At 41.4% G+C, this 15,262-nt stretch overlaps 1 protein-coding gene across 3 annotated transcripts in view; it reads right to left on the minus strand.

The window, feature by feature from the left end:
- The window catches only part of SORBS1 (sorbin and SH3 domain containing 1), a 173,592-nt gene that overhangs the window by 121,735 nt on the left and 36,595 nt on the right, over positions 1 to 15,262 (minus strand). For 2 of the 3 annotated variants that reach the window (XM_086752672.1, XM_086752673.1), the window contains exon 2: positions 8,749 to 8,807. The gene's annotated coding sequence lies outside the window, so the exon portion shown is untranslated. Of the gene's footprint in view, positions 1 to 8,748; positions 8,817 to 15,262 lie in introns of those variants that run through there. The other variant, XM_086752674.1, reaches the window with a different exon arrangement.

The raw sequence follows: 15,262 nt of genomic DNA on the forward strand, positions 1-15,262 counted from the left end.
CTTTCACTTTACCATGTACCTACTGCTAGAAAACCAGCAGAATCGAAAAAAACTTTGTGACAATTTGCCTTTCCTAGATGCAGTCTTACCTTCCCCTCTTCAAGGCCTGACTAAAACTGATGAGACCTCTCTTTCTCACCCCTTCTTTCCCTCTTTTAATTAAAAGTTGCATGGTAAATCAAGAGGAGTCAAGAGGGGCTTAGAGGAAATCTAATTATCTTCATTCAGTTGCAACTACACCTCTTATGTCAGAAGACATTAAGGAAATGACTGATGGAGTAGCTTAGATAGATGCAATGCGGTGGAATGCTGCTGGTTATCGAAAAAAGAGCCAAGAAGCAATCAGATACCCTGTTCGGCAGATGAATGAGAGATCAATACACTGCTGGGACATGTTCTGGGATGCCTTTGTGTCCACAGGCATTCCTCTTTGGACAGTAACACCATCAAAATCTCCTAAAATAAGCAGACTTCTGGCAATTCAATAGCCAGAGAGGAAGCTCTTTAGGTGTTAAGGAGGGTGCTTTCCTCTGAACAAGTGCCTTAGCACAAAGCGTTCAAACACAAGTGTTTTTATAGATCAGGAAAGTCACTATAGTGTTTGAAGGCACAACCACATAGCCTTTAGCACATCCAGTAAATGAGAGTTACACCTGCATTATGAGCTGTAACAGCATAACAATTTATTGCAGCAACTGCAATCCAACAAGATTTTCTGTGCGATTCCTCAGAGTTTTCATCTTGTATCTTTTAAAAAAATCTTTTTTTTTTTTTTTTTTAAAGTACGAAATTCTGTTTGGGCTATTGGTGAGTTTCTCCCAAGTCCGTTTCCTCCCTAGCCCCTTTTCCATTGGATGGAGCAAAGTGATGAAAAGGAAAGGAGAGTAAAGATGTTTAGGTTAGGGAGGGAGAGAATGGGAGAACAATTTTTCAAGGAAAGCAAGGGATTTCAAAGCTGAAAAGTGAAAAATTTTTTGTCCTGTTCTGAAAACATAATGCATTTAATCCTGCCATTAAAACTTAAAATCATCTTCTGCCACATTTTGTTTTACAGTTTTCATCAGGAACTATTTCTTTCTGGAAATATTCATAATTATTTCAATTTAAATATTGAAAGAGAGAGAGGAGTTGCAATATAAATGGACTTGATGGCTAAATGCATCAAAACAACCTTTCAGCTTTTGGTTCTGGAATGGCATGCACTGTATTACTAGTGATGCTATTATCTTTGGAAAATTCCCAGTGATTTTGTTAATATCCAGATTATCAACTTTGGCTTTAGACCATTGTTTCTATGACATAAGCAGGGGGATCATGGGACCTTTCCCAAATTCTGCCACATTTTACTTTTTCAGGCCATTCCCACAGTCTACCTTGAAAAACAGCTTTGTTTTTTCACAGAGACAAAGATCCCTGCAAAGCTGTCAGTGGACAACATCTATCTTGACTGGTCTCTCATCACAAAACCCTAAATGGTAATCAATGGCCACTGCTCCTTAACTAGCATCTGCAAGAAAATCAGTGGGCCTCAGAAATCAGACACAACCCTAGATTTTAAGTGCAGTACTTTTGGGTAAGCTCTCAATTCTCACTTTCTGTGCCTAACATGTACTAATAAATTCCTCAGCAGTGCTATCTTCTAAAAAAAGCAACCATTTTCTCAACAGAGGTCAGCAAGTTGCCCATGGCCGGTATTTTTCATGACCATGGAAGATAAGGTTCATTTTGACTGAGGTCACCACAAACTGCCATGCTTATATTGAAGTCCCATGGAATATTTTAATATCCATCCTGAGCACAGAAGGCTCAAATTTCTCCATTAAAAAATGCACACATTTTATGGAACCAAACTGAGATTGACCTAACTCAGAAATCTGGCAAGCCGAGCGACCAAGCATCAGAGATGCTGAGCAGAACCTTGATTGTCTTAATCTTTTCTTTGACTGTGAAGTCTCTGCCTTCCAGCTACCTTCCCCACTCACCCTGAAAGCACTCTGCTTTGGGAGTATCTTTTCTCACCAGGGAAGCAAAACTTCCTTTTAATGTGGTTCATGGAATGTTTTGTTGGTTTTCTTTCTCCAGCCCACCTAGGCTGGAAAAACATATTAGTTCCAAACAAATTCCAGTATAGTAAATCTGCTCAGCTGCGGATAGTTCTTTTCAACTTGCAAGGAAGTAATCCCATAATTACAGTTTCTTGTGGCCCATTATGGGAATGGTGGCATAGCACAACCACAGAGAGTGTTATACTGGAATGGTTTGAGCATAGTTATCGTAAAGCACTTTGAGACGCTTTCACTCAAGAAAAGGTTTTATGAAAACGGGGATTAGATTAATCCTAGGGCAACTGTGGTCTCTAAGTATAGGAAGGATTTCCCATAAATTCAAAGGGTAACAGAGACAATTGGATACATAGGATTAATTTTATTCCAGCTTCCCTTGAATGTTATACCATGGGATATAGAAACTGAGCTATGGAGTATAAACAGTATAGGCATAATAGATGAACATATTTCTGATCCAAAGTCTGCTATCAGTAATATTAATTCTGTTATTGCTTTCAATGGGCTTTGGATCAGTCTCTTATGCGCAACATGAAAAGGATATTAAGTTAGACAACTAGAAAAACAAGGACAGCATAATTTCAGCAATGCAGGGGAAAAAGAACCTAGAAGAGGCCACAGCTGATCAGATAGCTGATTTACATAATTCAAAAGTCTTTATCAGTACCAGAAGCCTCAGGGTCACATATAAGAAACCTATCAGCAATTCTGGGAAAGCTGCAGCTGGTCATCCCTCCTGTTTGAGAGGACACAAAGCAGCTCCCCAGGTCAGAGAGGTACCATTTTTGTCTTTGCTGGTTAAGTTTTTAGCTGGATTTGTTCCCAATTTACCTGACCATGTCCCATCAATACTAGAGCTAACACAAGGTAAGGGTGAAGCTGGGGTAGCCTTTCAGTGGCAGCCAGGACTTGGATCAGTTCACAGCAGTCATGAAACCACAGCTCCACAGAACAACTTGAAGTTCTTCTACAGTTTAGTGCACAACATAAAAGCCGAGAGAACAAATCAGGTTCAAGTAAACGAGGTATTTGGGAAGAGTATGATTGTCCGTACTTCCAGAGCAATGCACCTGGCACTTCTGAAGACCTAGAATCAAATATCTGAATTCACTCTTAAGTGCTCTGCTCAAGGTCACCTAAAGAACCAGTGGCACAGTAAGAAGCGGAGTCTGGAAGCCCTAACCTAGCACCTTCCGTCCTTGGCTGGCTTAATGCTCTCCAGACACCTAATTTCCCTCCTGATTACAGAGTGATATTTCTCCCTCCACAAAGGATACATGGTTTCTGATAAATCATTCTGTGTATTTACCATCTACCCTCCATTCACAAGTCCAAAGCACCCTGTTCATTTCCCTGAGCTGAGTCTAGGTTAAAGGCAGTACACTACTCACAGACACTCCATATTTTCACTTTCAGTCCAGATTAGAGAGGTGTGTCAGCCACAGAGTTGCAGTCTGGGTCCTCCCTCTGCCTCTTTCTTGGATTTGGCTGAAGCCTTATCCCTGACTCTGCCTCCTCTTCTCTCCTGATTCTCACTGCAGCCCTGGTGGTCCCCCACATGCAGCACAGCTGCCTTTCCTTCCCTCTTGCTGAAGCCTATTTCCAAAATGCCTCCTTAGAGCAGATGTTTCCCATGTGTTTCACCTTTTATTTCATTCCCCACCCATACTTCTTCCAATGCAAGTAACAATTTATCTCCTTGATCTTTCAGACCAAATCCTAAAATAGTGCAAGCATCCCATTAATCAACCTGGCCAGCTTGGTTCTGGGGCAGGCAAAAACCAGCAGTCTCTGCTTTTTCCCCTATAACAATACATGGGGAGGAATAAAAAAAAAAAAAGATATAACCTTGGCACAGCCTTTGGCTCCCATGTCACCTTCATACTATCAGCTTTGGCTTTGGAGTTTTTTGGTTTTCTTCCATGGACGAAATCTTATTTCTTGGAAACACTTTGTTAAGCAGGATTAATATCTCCATCATTTGCCACTTTCCCTTCTACCTACCTCATCCCCCTGTTTTCTAGCTGCCACTGAAGTCTTATTTACAGATACAAATCTTAAGCTTATAGATACTTCACAGGTCCCATCCCCCTTCTCTGTGACATTTCCCTCTCTGCAGCTGTCTTTTCTTGGCATCAGTGCCTGCAGTGGCAGTAGACTTTTATACAAATTACCTTTGCTCTGCTTCATATTTCCAAAACTGGTTTCAATATCAGGCCGATTCAAGCCAGTTTCACAAGCTTATGTTAACTGTAAATCAAGCCTAAAAGGAACACACTCCAGCTGGACTGGTACTGTAACCCCAATTTTAGGGTACTACAACTTCCTCTCACTCATACGTAGGGACAGGTTTTGTGGGGAGGGGAACCGGTGCAGTGCTTCCATCTCCTCCTGTGCAATATTATGTTTCTCTGAGCAGGCCTACTCACCTTAGGCCAAGTCCTGAACACTGTCATCAGTCTGCAAAAGAGCACATAACCACAGTCAACCAGTCAACCAGCCTGCCCCAAAGAGCAGGTAAGCATCAGACTATGAAGTGCTAGCAGCTGCCAATCGATCAGACCACCAGCAGAACCCAAGCACCCAGAAACCTGCAACTAAAGTCATGCAAATCTTGTCCAAACCAGGGTCAAAGCCCTCTGGATGAAGGCTTACACAGAGACAGTCCACAAAGTACCTGTCAACAGGTATTTCATTCTTTAAAATTCTGACTCTGGTCTCAGTCCAGAGCAGGGAGTACCCAGCAGCTGTGTCCCACTTGTCACACTGCAGAACCGCTCACAAATGGACTTGAGCTGGCAGAGCCGGCAGGCAGGACAGACAGCGTGACCAGCTCACTCACTTCACTGGCAACTGTGTCAGAGAACAAAAGCTGGTGACAGGACATCCCTTTCCTGACAGCATTACTCCTGAATTTGCTGTCTCTGTGCAAGTAGCTCTCCAGCGTGTGATTTCCCACGTTCCACGAGTGCTCCGAGAAAAATTGCTGCATTCAGCCAAATGTTTAGGAACTTCTCTGATATCTGTATATTAAAAATGACTGGGGGGAGGGAAAGCAAAGCAAAGTATAATGGTCTGAGAACATTAAGTGCAGTTCTGGGCAAAGAAAAATTTTGCTTTCCAAATGCCACATGCAGATTTGTTGCAGGGACAAAATGGGTGCGTAGGTACGAAATGCCCTAGGCAAAGATCTTTGTTTCATTTACAGCCCTACCTAGAGTCTCTCTCCAGGACTTGAGCTGAGTCACTTCATCTTCTGGTGTTTCATAAACAGGCAAAAGTTTACATTAATGCTACATATATTAAGGTCGTATACCCAGAGTCTTTCACTATACTTGCACTGTGCCCAGATCTCAGATGAAACCTCAAGGCAAAACAGAACTGGCAGAAACCCAGATAATTTTGTAGCACTGCTATGAAATTATTTTTACAAACTACTAAGAATCTACACTCATTAGTTTTAATAAGCAAAAAGCTTCCCAGCAGTATGGGCAAGATTGAATGCATCTGAATGATGAACCTTGCTGTGTCAATTTTGTGGAGCCCTGCTGTTCCCAGTACTGCCAGTAGACAGCAAGGAGGAAAAGGAGCAACTGATGCCACTTGTTTCTCAACACCAACCATCTCGCTGTTTCATGTACTCTTTCTCTTCAATAGTTTTGGTTTTCCAGACTAGAGAGAACCTCAGGTTTTGGAGGGTTTTTTGTTTGCTTTTTTTTTCAGGCTATGTGGTGCCCTCGACAGCATTGTTCAGAGCCAGCCCCAGAGAATATCACTATTTCTCTCTTCCTGTACAGCACTCTAGACTTACAGATTTACTGAGATTCCATTTGTGTGGAAGCTCATTATACAGTGTTCCTGTAGCTCCCATATAGGACACATTCCAGGCAACAGATAAAAATACATGTACCCCCCTTTCTTTTTCAATTCCTTGGTACTGCTGTAAAAAAAAAGAAAAGGGGAAACTGCGAGAAGCCTCAAGGATTTAGTATTAACCTAGAGAAAACAGATTAAGCTCTTGAAACACCAAATCAATAAAAGAAGCTTCCCAAGTGGAGCACAGAAGCTGGGGGTGGGGGTGGGCAGGGGAAGTGCAGAGCTCTGAAGACCAATAGGTAATGAAGGAACACTTGCATCTTGATCAAGGCAGATCAAATAAACTATACTTACTGCTTTTCAAGACAGAGAATGTTGGTAGAAAGCCACCCAAAGTGCTCCATTCTCAAAATCTGCAAGGCGCTTTCAGTCAGATCCGGATACTGAAGCCATCTCTCCTTGAATGGTAAAAACTGGCAAGCGAGAAGTCTCCTATCCATTCCTGGCCATTTCATATTCAACGTTATCTCACAGCTAACAACTTATTTTCCATTCTTCACTACCTTCTCAACGTGTTACATTGCTTCAGTTCCTATTTTCACTCTTTTTACACCTTCTGATTTCTTAGTTCCTAGACCTGCAAATCCCGTTCTCCAGTCACTGTGTTCTCAGAAATCACTTCTCCTTCAAACATTTCTCATCCTTCCTCCTACGAGCAGCTGTGCTGTTTGTCATCTTCTAGGTATGATTTAGATTGGAGACCCTACAGTGCAAAGAACAGGTCTTATTTATGTTTGTGAATCCTTGTCTAACTTTATGCTGCTGTATAAATGTTTAATAGCTAATAATGCATTTGCTGGAACAAGCTGTTCCAGTGAGACTGTTTGGACACAATCCTTGCTGACTGTCAGAAGCTTCTAGAATTAAAAAAAAATGCAGCCATTTGGTGACACTACAGTTTCAAAGCTGAAGAACACAACAGCTGAAGTGGTCTAATGAAACATCGTAGCCCTGGAAATGACCCTGTCTACTCTTCCCATGTTTGAATCGGGATAGTTTGGGAGCTTAGCACTACAGACATGGGGCTGCATGCAGCTACAAACACTGTGCCTTCTCTCCTTTATATTATCTACCTCCAGATCCTCATGTTAACAAAATTTTAAAGAAATATTTCTGTAGAAACCATAAAACTTATTTCATAGTTGTTTTGCTTTGCCTCTAGTTTCTTTAAACTGTAACAAGCTCTGACTGAGATATAATTCTAATAATTTGCATTCATTCTAGTACTGAACAGATTTATGATACCTTGTATATTCATAGAAGAGTCACATCTTCGAAAGGCTTCAAAGATGAACTGCTAAGTCTCAGAGACTAAAAAGCCCTTTAAGACTGGGGTCAAGCTAGGCATTTAGATGAAAAAATAATAAATAAACCAATTTGGAAACAAAGGCCTATTGTATACCACTCTTCCAGGAAAACCCATGGGTGGCTGAGAATTACTTGGAAAAACTTTGCATAAATTCATTCTGAATCATTCTCATCTCTTTCTTCCACACTGAAAAGACATGTCTATGGAGGGAGAAAAGCACTGGTGAGCTCACACAGGGTCAGGGAATATCTGGCTTTTCAAATGCAGAACTAGAAAATGTTCATGACTCTTGGGACACTGAGAGAACCAGCACCTTCTCCACTCATGGCTCATTGTAAACCTGGGGCACCATCAGCTCCAGCTAGAAGGGGATGGTGGTACGGAGAGGAGTATAAATTGAAGTAGTCAAAGCTTATGTGGTGTGATAGTTCAAAGGAACTACTTGCAACCCTCTGCTCAACAGGAACAAAAACCAAAACAAAACAAAATAAAAAAAAAAAAGAGTTCCACTGTTCCTCATCATACATTGCTCTCTCTGCTACCAGGCAGACACTGTCAAGCTGACATGTAGAGTTCATTAGAAATCAGAATTTTACTCAGGAATTTTGCATTATTATATATAGAGAGAAATTAATCACTAGGCTACACAGTTCTTTGCTTTACTTCAGAAAAACTATAGAAATATCATGCTATATTATGTGCTTTATAGTAACATTTATAGAAAAACAATATTCTTTGTTCTTAACTCTGCAATCATATGTTAACAATTATTGCCACAAAAACTGTTTAAGTTCTTCCAAGTTATACAACAAACTAGACAGCAAGGACAGCTTTGAACCTTTGCACATCAGGTTCTTATTTACTATGTTATCCTATTTTTAGGTCAAAATCTACATCTGCTGAAAGCACTTTCTCTACATCAAGCAATTCTCCTGGTAAAACTTCTTCAGGTACCAAGCTGCTGAGCTGAGGAGGAGCAGTACAATCTCGATTCAGTGCTTAATTAGAAAACAAAACCTCCTTACAGAGAGCTAGGAAGACTCAAAGTCGGCAAGGGAACACAGTGCTTCCATTATGTCACATTATTTGCCCAGGAGTGATAACTGAGTTAGGGTATAACCTTGGGGAGTTATTAATTAACAGACACTGACCATGATTTTTAAGTCAGTGTAAAACACTGTTAAACAGCTCTGTTCTTGTTCTGGAGCTTCTGAAACCAAGTGTTTATCCATTACCAGGCAGCTCAGTTCTGAACATCACTTACAACAGTCTGTACAAGCAGGACCGCTACTGTCGTATGCATTAACCTGAATTGTCAAGCTTAGTTCTGATTCAATGCAACTTTCTGGGGAAGACCTTTGTATCATGTTTAAAGTAGTGCATTCAAAAATTAAGGAAGTAATCGTATTCTGCCAAAGCTTTGAAACTCACTTTTCTGAAAGTTTCCATACTGCATTTGAGATTAATACCGGGCAGAATAACAGTGCGTAAAGTACATACCTTTGGCAGAACTTGGAGAAAGAGAAGCCACAGCTCTACAGGTATGCTCTAGGTTCCTCCTGGAAAAGAAAAAAAAACAGTAAGTGTTTCAGAATACAATAATCTAATGCAGCTGCTAGAAAAATGAACTATAAAGTGTTATCTCAGTCTGAAATAAAAGAAACCATCATCCTTGGGTCTGCTAGAAAATTTGACAATTATTTCTAGCCCATCTACTTCAACCAGCTTTGCTACCTTTTGAAGCTAAGAGTCACCATTTGTCTATGAATTAGCAAGAGCCTCCATGTCTATACGAAACCAAAGGCAACATCATTTGTGTTTATCATTCTGCAAAGAGAAATAGTGCCAAGCTGCCAGCAACACCCACTTTAGCTGCTGAAATCCAGAGAACTGAATGTGCTGCTGTTAGCATTTGTAGACAGGAATATGTTTTGATCTAACGCATCAGACACAGGCTCGCTCAGTGATGAGAAAGTTCTAGATTCCGTAACAGGTTAAAATAGAGCCAAATATGAAAAAACTGTACGCAACTCATACAGCATAACTTCTACTCATAATCTTTAAATTTTTTCAAGAGTGTTCTAAACATTCTAAAAATACTATGGAAGTTGGTAACTAGTTAAATTCTCCTAGCCTGTCACATAAATGAGAGCTTGATTGTTATATACAAATGTTCTAACACTATTCTTATACTATGTTGTGTTTAATACAAAGTTAAGTGTGAGTCAGGAGTAGGACAAAAGTTCTCATGTACAGAGAAGTCTGCTTCACAAGTCTGGCCATCACTACTTAGTCAGGTGTCTTCCTACTTGCCGAGGACACAGTCGGTGCACACCTATACACAGGGATACAGCGGGTGTGCCACAGAGCCAGTTCCCTCCCTCCTGTGGACATTAAGCTGCTGTTTCCCTGTCTTGCAGGCTCTCAGGGCAGTGCCTCCTCCTGCCTGAAGAGGTTGGCCTTTGCCTGTCTCTTCCTTCAGGTCTCCCCAAGAACCAATTGGGAGCAGAGCAGTCCACAAAGACAGATTTGCAAAAGCTATTTAAAGTATTTCAGTGAGATCTAGCCCCTGTAGAAGATCTAGTTTCAGGAGCTCTGCTCAAGGTCAAATCTAGGTTTCTCTCACCTCATTAAGGCCATACAGTGGGAACTTACCTGCCAACCTCCTAACCTGCAACAGGCACTTTCAAGAGCAGGCGATAGCAGCTGGGAAATTAATTCTCTGCTGCTGCCACCAAGGACAAATGATTAAAAATACCAGCAAGCAGCAGAAGTCAACTGGTACTCTTGGAGTGCAGCATGAACGATACAAGCAGGGCCTATGCTCCAAGCTGTCTTTCACCCAGTGCTACAGAGTCTCAGGACAGGTAGAGCTCACAGTTTTGCATTATTGTTGATTTGGATCCTGATAAGAGAACATTTACACCTTCTGTATGCTCCCAGTGAAAATCTATCTGTTCTCAACACAGAAGAAGGTCCTTCTCTGTTTGCTTTTCAAACGGAAGATCCGTAGGTACCTCTGCATGCGGAAAAGACATCGGCTTCCCCTCAGCGGGAAGGGCACTATAGGATGAAAAGTATTCACTCAGCTTGATATATCATGTCTAAACTTCCCTTTCTCATCCTGGGAGTTTTATGTGTGAATTGGGAGAGCTGTAGTCCTGAAGCAGAAAGGAAAAAAAACCCAACATCTCTCCGACACACCTTCCGTCACCAGGAAGGGCTCCTGCCTACACTGGCAGGTAACCCCTCACATCTAATATCAGTCCCTTGTCCTGTACAGTAGAAGCCCTTCTGGGGAGCTGCTCTACACTAGATGCACAGCACACCACCACTTTTCTAACCTACTGTTCCTTTTTGAGTCACGAGATTTATGCACGTGTTGATATGTCTTGTGGGTACTCCAGTCAGTGAGGAATTTTTCCCTCCTCACAATGTTGCTCTGGGAAGTAAGTAAAATTCCCATCAACTTTCCTATCTCTCACTCCCTCTTAGAAAGCAACCCGCCTCACCAGCTACTGGAACCCAGAAGTAAGGACTAGGGCTCTAGGAACATCTCATTCCTCTTCACCCCATCTCCTCAGGTTCTGAGCCTCATTATCCTCAGGACTCAACAGATCAAGCGTTGCACACTGGATAGTGGAACCCATAACCATGCCAAAACACGGCTGGGTATACCAATCAGATACTATGTGGTACCATTGATACCCTAAGGCCCCTTTCACCAGCAGAGACATGCCTGCATGCCTAGCCCAGCTGTCTGTCTTCCTGTGTCATTCAGCTCTTAATTTCTCACTTACTCTCTGTAAAGCAGGAAGAGTAACACTATTTACCCAATTTGGGTGCTGTGATGTGCTAACATCCCTACAGAGGAACTCTAATAGAAGAAAGAGAGGCATACTAGCAATGGCACAGCTGTATCCTTTCTATCCTATACTTACTCTAGACCAAATACCCTATCCAACACCTATCTCATGCTCTAAGTAAGTGTTGTTATAGAAAACAGAGGTTAATATTTTTTTTTCCGTATTAATTTATGAGAGGCAGATGCTGACTACAGACTGCCTGTAATGTGTCAAACCTGGATTGTTTACTTGCGCAAAAACTTTTGGACTGAAATCGTGCCCTACTCTCAGCCACACTGCATAAATAAATGCTTCTGAAAACAGAAACAAAACACAAAAAAAAAGTCAGATCTCTTTTTTTTTTTTTTTAAAAAAAAAGTCCTAGATTATTTTGGCTAGAATGCAGAGTCAATAGCTGAGAACAGTAAGTGAGATATATATGCCCTGATTCCAGCAACATTGCTGAAGGAAAACAATAGACTTTCCATACAACACAAGACAGCAAAATGCCTAAGTATACTGGAGCAAACATTATTATGAATAGCAGTAATAGTATGTGTTGCCATTAGATAAGTAACTCTGACATGAACCATTCTTATCTAATGTCAATTCAGAGCGCCAAAGCACTGTTGTTTCCATTGGTCTGCAATGGAAGAGAAATTCTTTGAGCGTCCAATTAAGTTCAATCACTAACACATGCTTCCTACGGAGATCCCTGAGGATCAGACACACATTGCAACTACATTCCTAACAGCTAGAAAGGCAGTAAAAGCAAAACGGAACTCTGCTTTTAAACTGCAGGTTTACAGCTTGAAGAAACAGTATCCAGGATGCCGCCTGCTCCCTGTAAAATGGTCTCGTGAGGGCAAAATATGCAGAGATTTCCTTTCTGGCAAGCACAATGGTCTAACTTTTGGTTAGGTGGCAGCTATGCAGCTATGCAGATTCCAAACAGCTTGAGCAAGATGAAAGTACAATATCTGAATTATTAACTTTTAAAATAAATAGTATGCAAAATGTGCAGAACATATGTTCTGACTGAGGCGCTATTTTAGGGCTGAGGTATACTTTCTAAATTACTTGCAAGTGTGAAATGTTTGGATATCTACGTAGGAGCAGCAAAAGTAGATATCCTAGATACCATCAATAAAGATGCTGTGATACTGGAAGTTGCTGGAGATAGAAGGAGATATTCTGGGCAACCCTCCCTGCATCTCGTGCAGAAATCTAATTCATAACTATTCCACTTCATTGCCTCCTCCCAAACCACTCTTTGCAGTACTTCTTAATTACTGTTCACTATGAGCATCTTGCTTTTCACTTGCGCTCTGTTCAATCTCCCAGCCGATACTTCTGCCACATCTGTTGACCATTTAAGCAGAAACAAGTTAGAAGACTCAGCAGACAGAAGGTATCTGGACTCCTGCATGCAAAATCCAGGAGGCAGCTTTAACACAGATGTCTTCTACCCTAATATGAGCTATTCTGTGACAGAAAGTGTAAGAACGTTTCCCTGTTCTTCTTTGATTTTGATGGAGTGAATATTGGTTTGAATTTACTACATCAAGTGTCAACTGCTGAATGTCTGCCCCTCTCTAATGACATCATACCTTCAGATGGATGACGTGTCTTCCTGTTCCCTTGTCCTTTCCTTCCCCAGAGGCAGGACTTCAGCAGTGCCCACTCTCACAGGGTGCCAAAGGCAATGGGGGGATCAGCCAGGCTGGTGGGATGCAGAGATCAGTGCCAGGCTGTTCAAAACTTCACTCTTCACCGCAGCTGCATGCCAGGCCTTTTGATTGAGAGGGATCACTCAACTGTAGTATTACCATTAAACAGCTCACTCCTGAATATCTCAGGCAAAGTTTTAAGATCCATCAGAACACAGGTTCTTCCAAAACAAGCTCCTGCCTTGTGAAACAGGGCCAGCGGGCTCCAGAGAACTTGGTACTCTCCTGTACTATTTTGAGCACCGTGAAGGCATTTCAAACTTAAGGTTTTATGTTCGTATGATTCTGGAATGACTTCACTTTTTAACCCTTCCAGGGAAAGACTATGGTGAGATCCCTGGAATAAGCAGTAAAACTTTCTGGAGCTGAATTCTGTAGCTCAAGCATGCTGACAAACAGGATCAACATTTAAAAAAATAAAAATAATAATAGTAAATAAGTATCAGTGTTCACACTATACAGAAGCACATGTTTATTATAAAACGAGGAGCATGTATAGCCATCCTTCTACACACTAGAGTCTAACTCGGTGTCAATTCTCGCCTGCAAAAATTAGTCTGGCACATCAAAGGATGGCTGCTGTGCCACTTGAAATAACGTGAAGGCTGTCATTTTCCACACATCTCCTGTGAAGGAGAAACATGCCCAGTTCTGCAGTGTACGTGATGCATCACAGAGTCAGCATCCATGTCTGTAAAACCTGAGTGCAGAGGAGAAAGGAGGAAGCAGAGGGAACAGAACAGTGTCATTGCCTCTGCCATTTTGGGGCGCTTGTGTCTTCATCACAAATGAAAGTGTCCCCTGTGCAAGGTACTGAAGGTTTATCTCAGAGGATACAATGAAATGATATCATTTTCCCCAACCTAGTCACTAACTTTCCATCCCTTTTTAAACAAAGAGCCAGAAAGAATCAAGGAGCACAGCAGCAGCGGTACCATTGAATGGTCTTAAAACAAACATGCCTTTAGAAAAAATTACTTAAGTAATGCAAAGAAGAATAGAAGAGGACAAAAGGAAGCTGATGATTGAAGGGACACTTCACCCTCTCTCCCCCTGTAGCCTTATGAGGACCATAATCCTAGCAATCGGAGTTGTTCAAAAGCATGTGTAGGAGGACAGGGGGAAGAAAGGACGGCATTGTTTACAGTACACAGACAAACAGACTGCAGTAGGAGCCAAACGGGTAGGTAAGCACAATTGTAGGATCTGTACAGTACAGAAGAGAATCCCATCCACGTAGGATGCCATTTCTTCCACGGAAAAGATGTTTCATCCACAGAGCTGGATGACGTAACTCCTCCGGAATAGTAACCTTTCAATGTTTGTTATCTGTGTTTCTGTTACTAGACGAGTTGCAGTTTTTATAATTAGCACTTTATCAGCTAAAAAGTCAAAACATTCCCCGCATCAATCTATTTAGTCTTATGTCACCTTCATGAGATGAGCATCAACCAAGACTGAAAAGAATGTCTAGTGCGAATCATAAATGCTTTAAAGGGTTCTCAAAGTATGAATACTCAACACTTTCTGAAAATAAACTTCCTGGAACAAGCTTCTTGGTCACTTCGTATCAGTAACCCTTTCTGATATCCTGGCCATTTCCCCTCTTCTATAGCTAACAAAACGGAGGTGCACAGAGGCACCAGACAGCTTCCTTAAAGAAATCTTATTTACAAACCTAAAAGGCGGCAGTTGCTTTTTCACCAGTTGTCAAGCACTTCAGATCTCAGTAGGAAAATTACACCCCATTTACAGAACGCTATAGAACAGTTTGAAAACCTATTAAAAGGCATCTAAAAAATCCCACAGAATTTCAAACAAATGCCTACAAAAAGCCCACTGCATTCATCTAGAGCCCACACAAGCTTCTCTATGGACAGATTAAGGAAGGTGGTCTGCTTGTTGACCTGCTTAAGTGTGACATTAATTACTCAGTACACAATTGGGAAAACACTTTCCTAACTGAATTGCATCAAGAGCAGAAATACAAGCATTTTTTGACTAATGGCATTCTTTTACCACAGCTACTTCTATGTGGACTCCTCCTCTACGGCACCAGGTGAGTTCAACCAGGCTGCCACTTAGGCATGGTTTTCTGTAGACTGCTTCAAGGACATCCATGAAGAAACGCAAGTCTGCTCTCAATAGGCTTAACTCAGGTAGGCAGGGATCTGCAGCTAACAAGAAGTCCTAAAGGGTCTACACACAGAAAAATGTTAAAAACCAACTATTTACACTGACAGTATATTAATTATTGCCGTGAAATTAATTTCATTAAGCCTCTTTACACAATCTAAATATACACACCATTATTTAGTGCTATCAGAAAAACACCTAAATCATCCAGAAATTCAAGTTGCAGCAAATACACCAAAATAAAGTGAAAAAGGATCTCCAGGATTTAATGGAGCTGTGACAAGCATCCAAAAGAAACACATT

This window comes from Chlamydotis macqueenii, chromosome 7 (genome assembly GCF_036417535.1).
Source record: "Chlamydotis macqueenii isolate bChlMac1 chromosome 7, bChlMac1.mat, whole genome shotgun sequence".
NCBI classification, from domain to species: Eukaryota; Metazoa; Chordata; class Aves; order Otidiformes; family Otididae; genus Chlamydotis; species Chlamydotis macqueenii.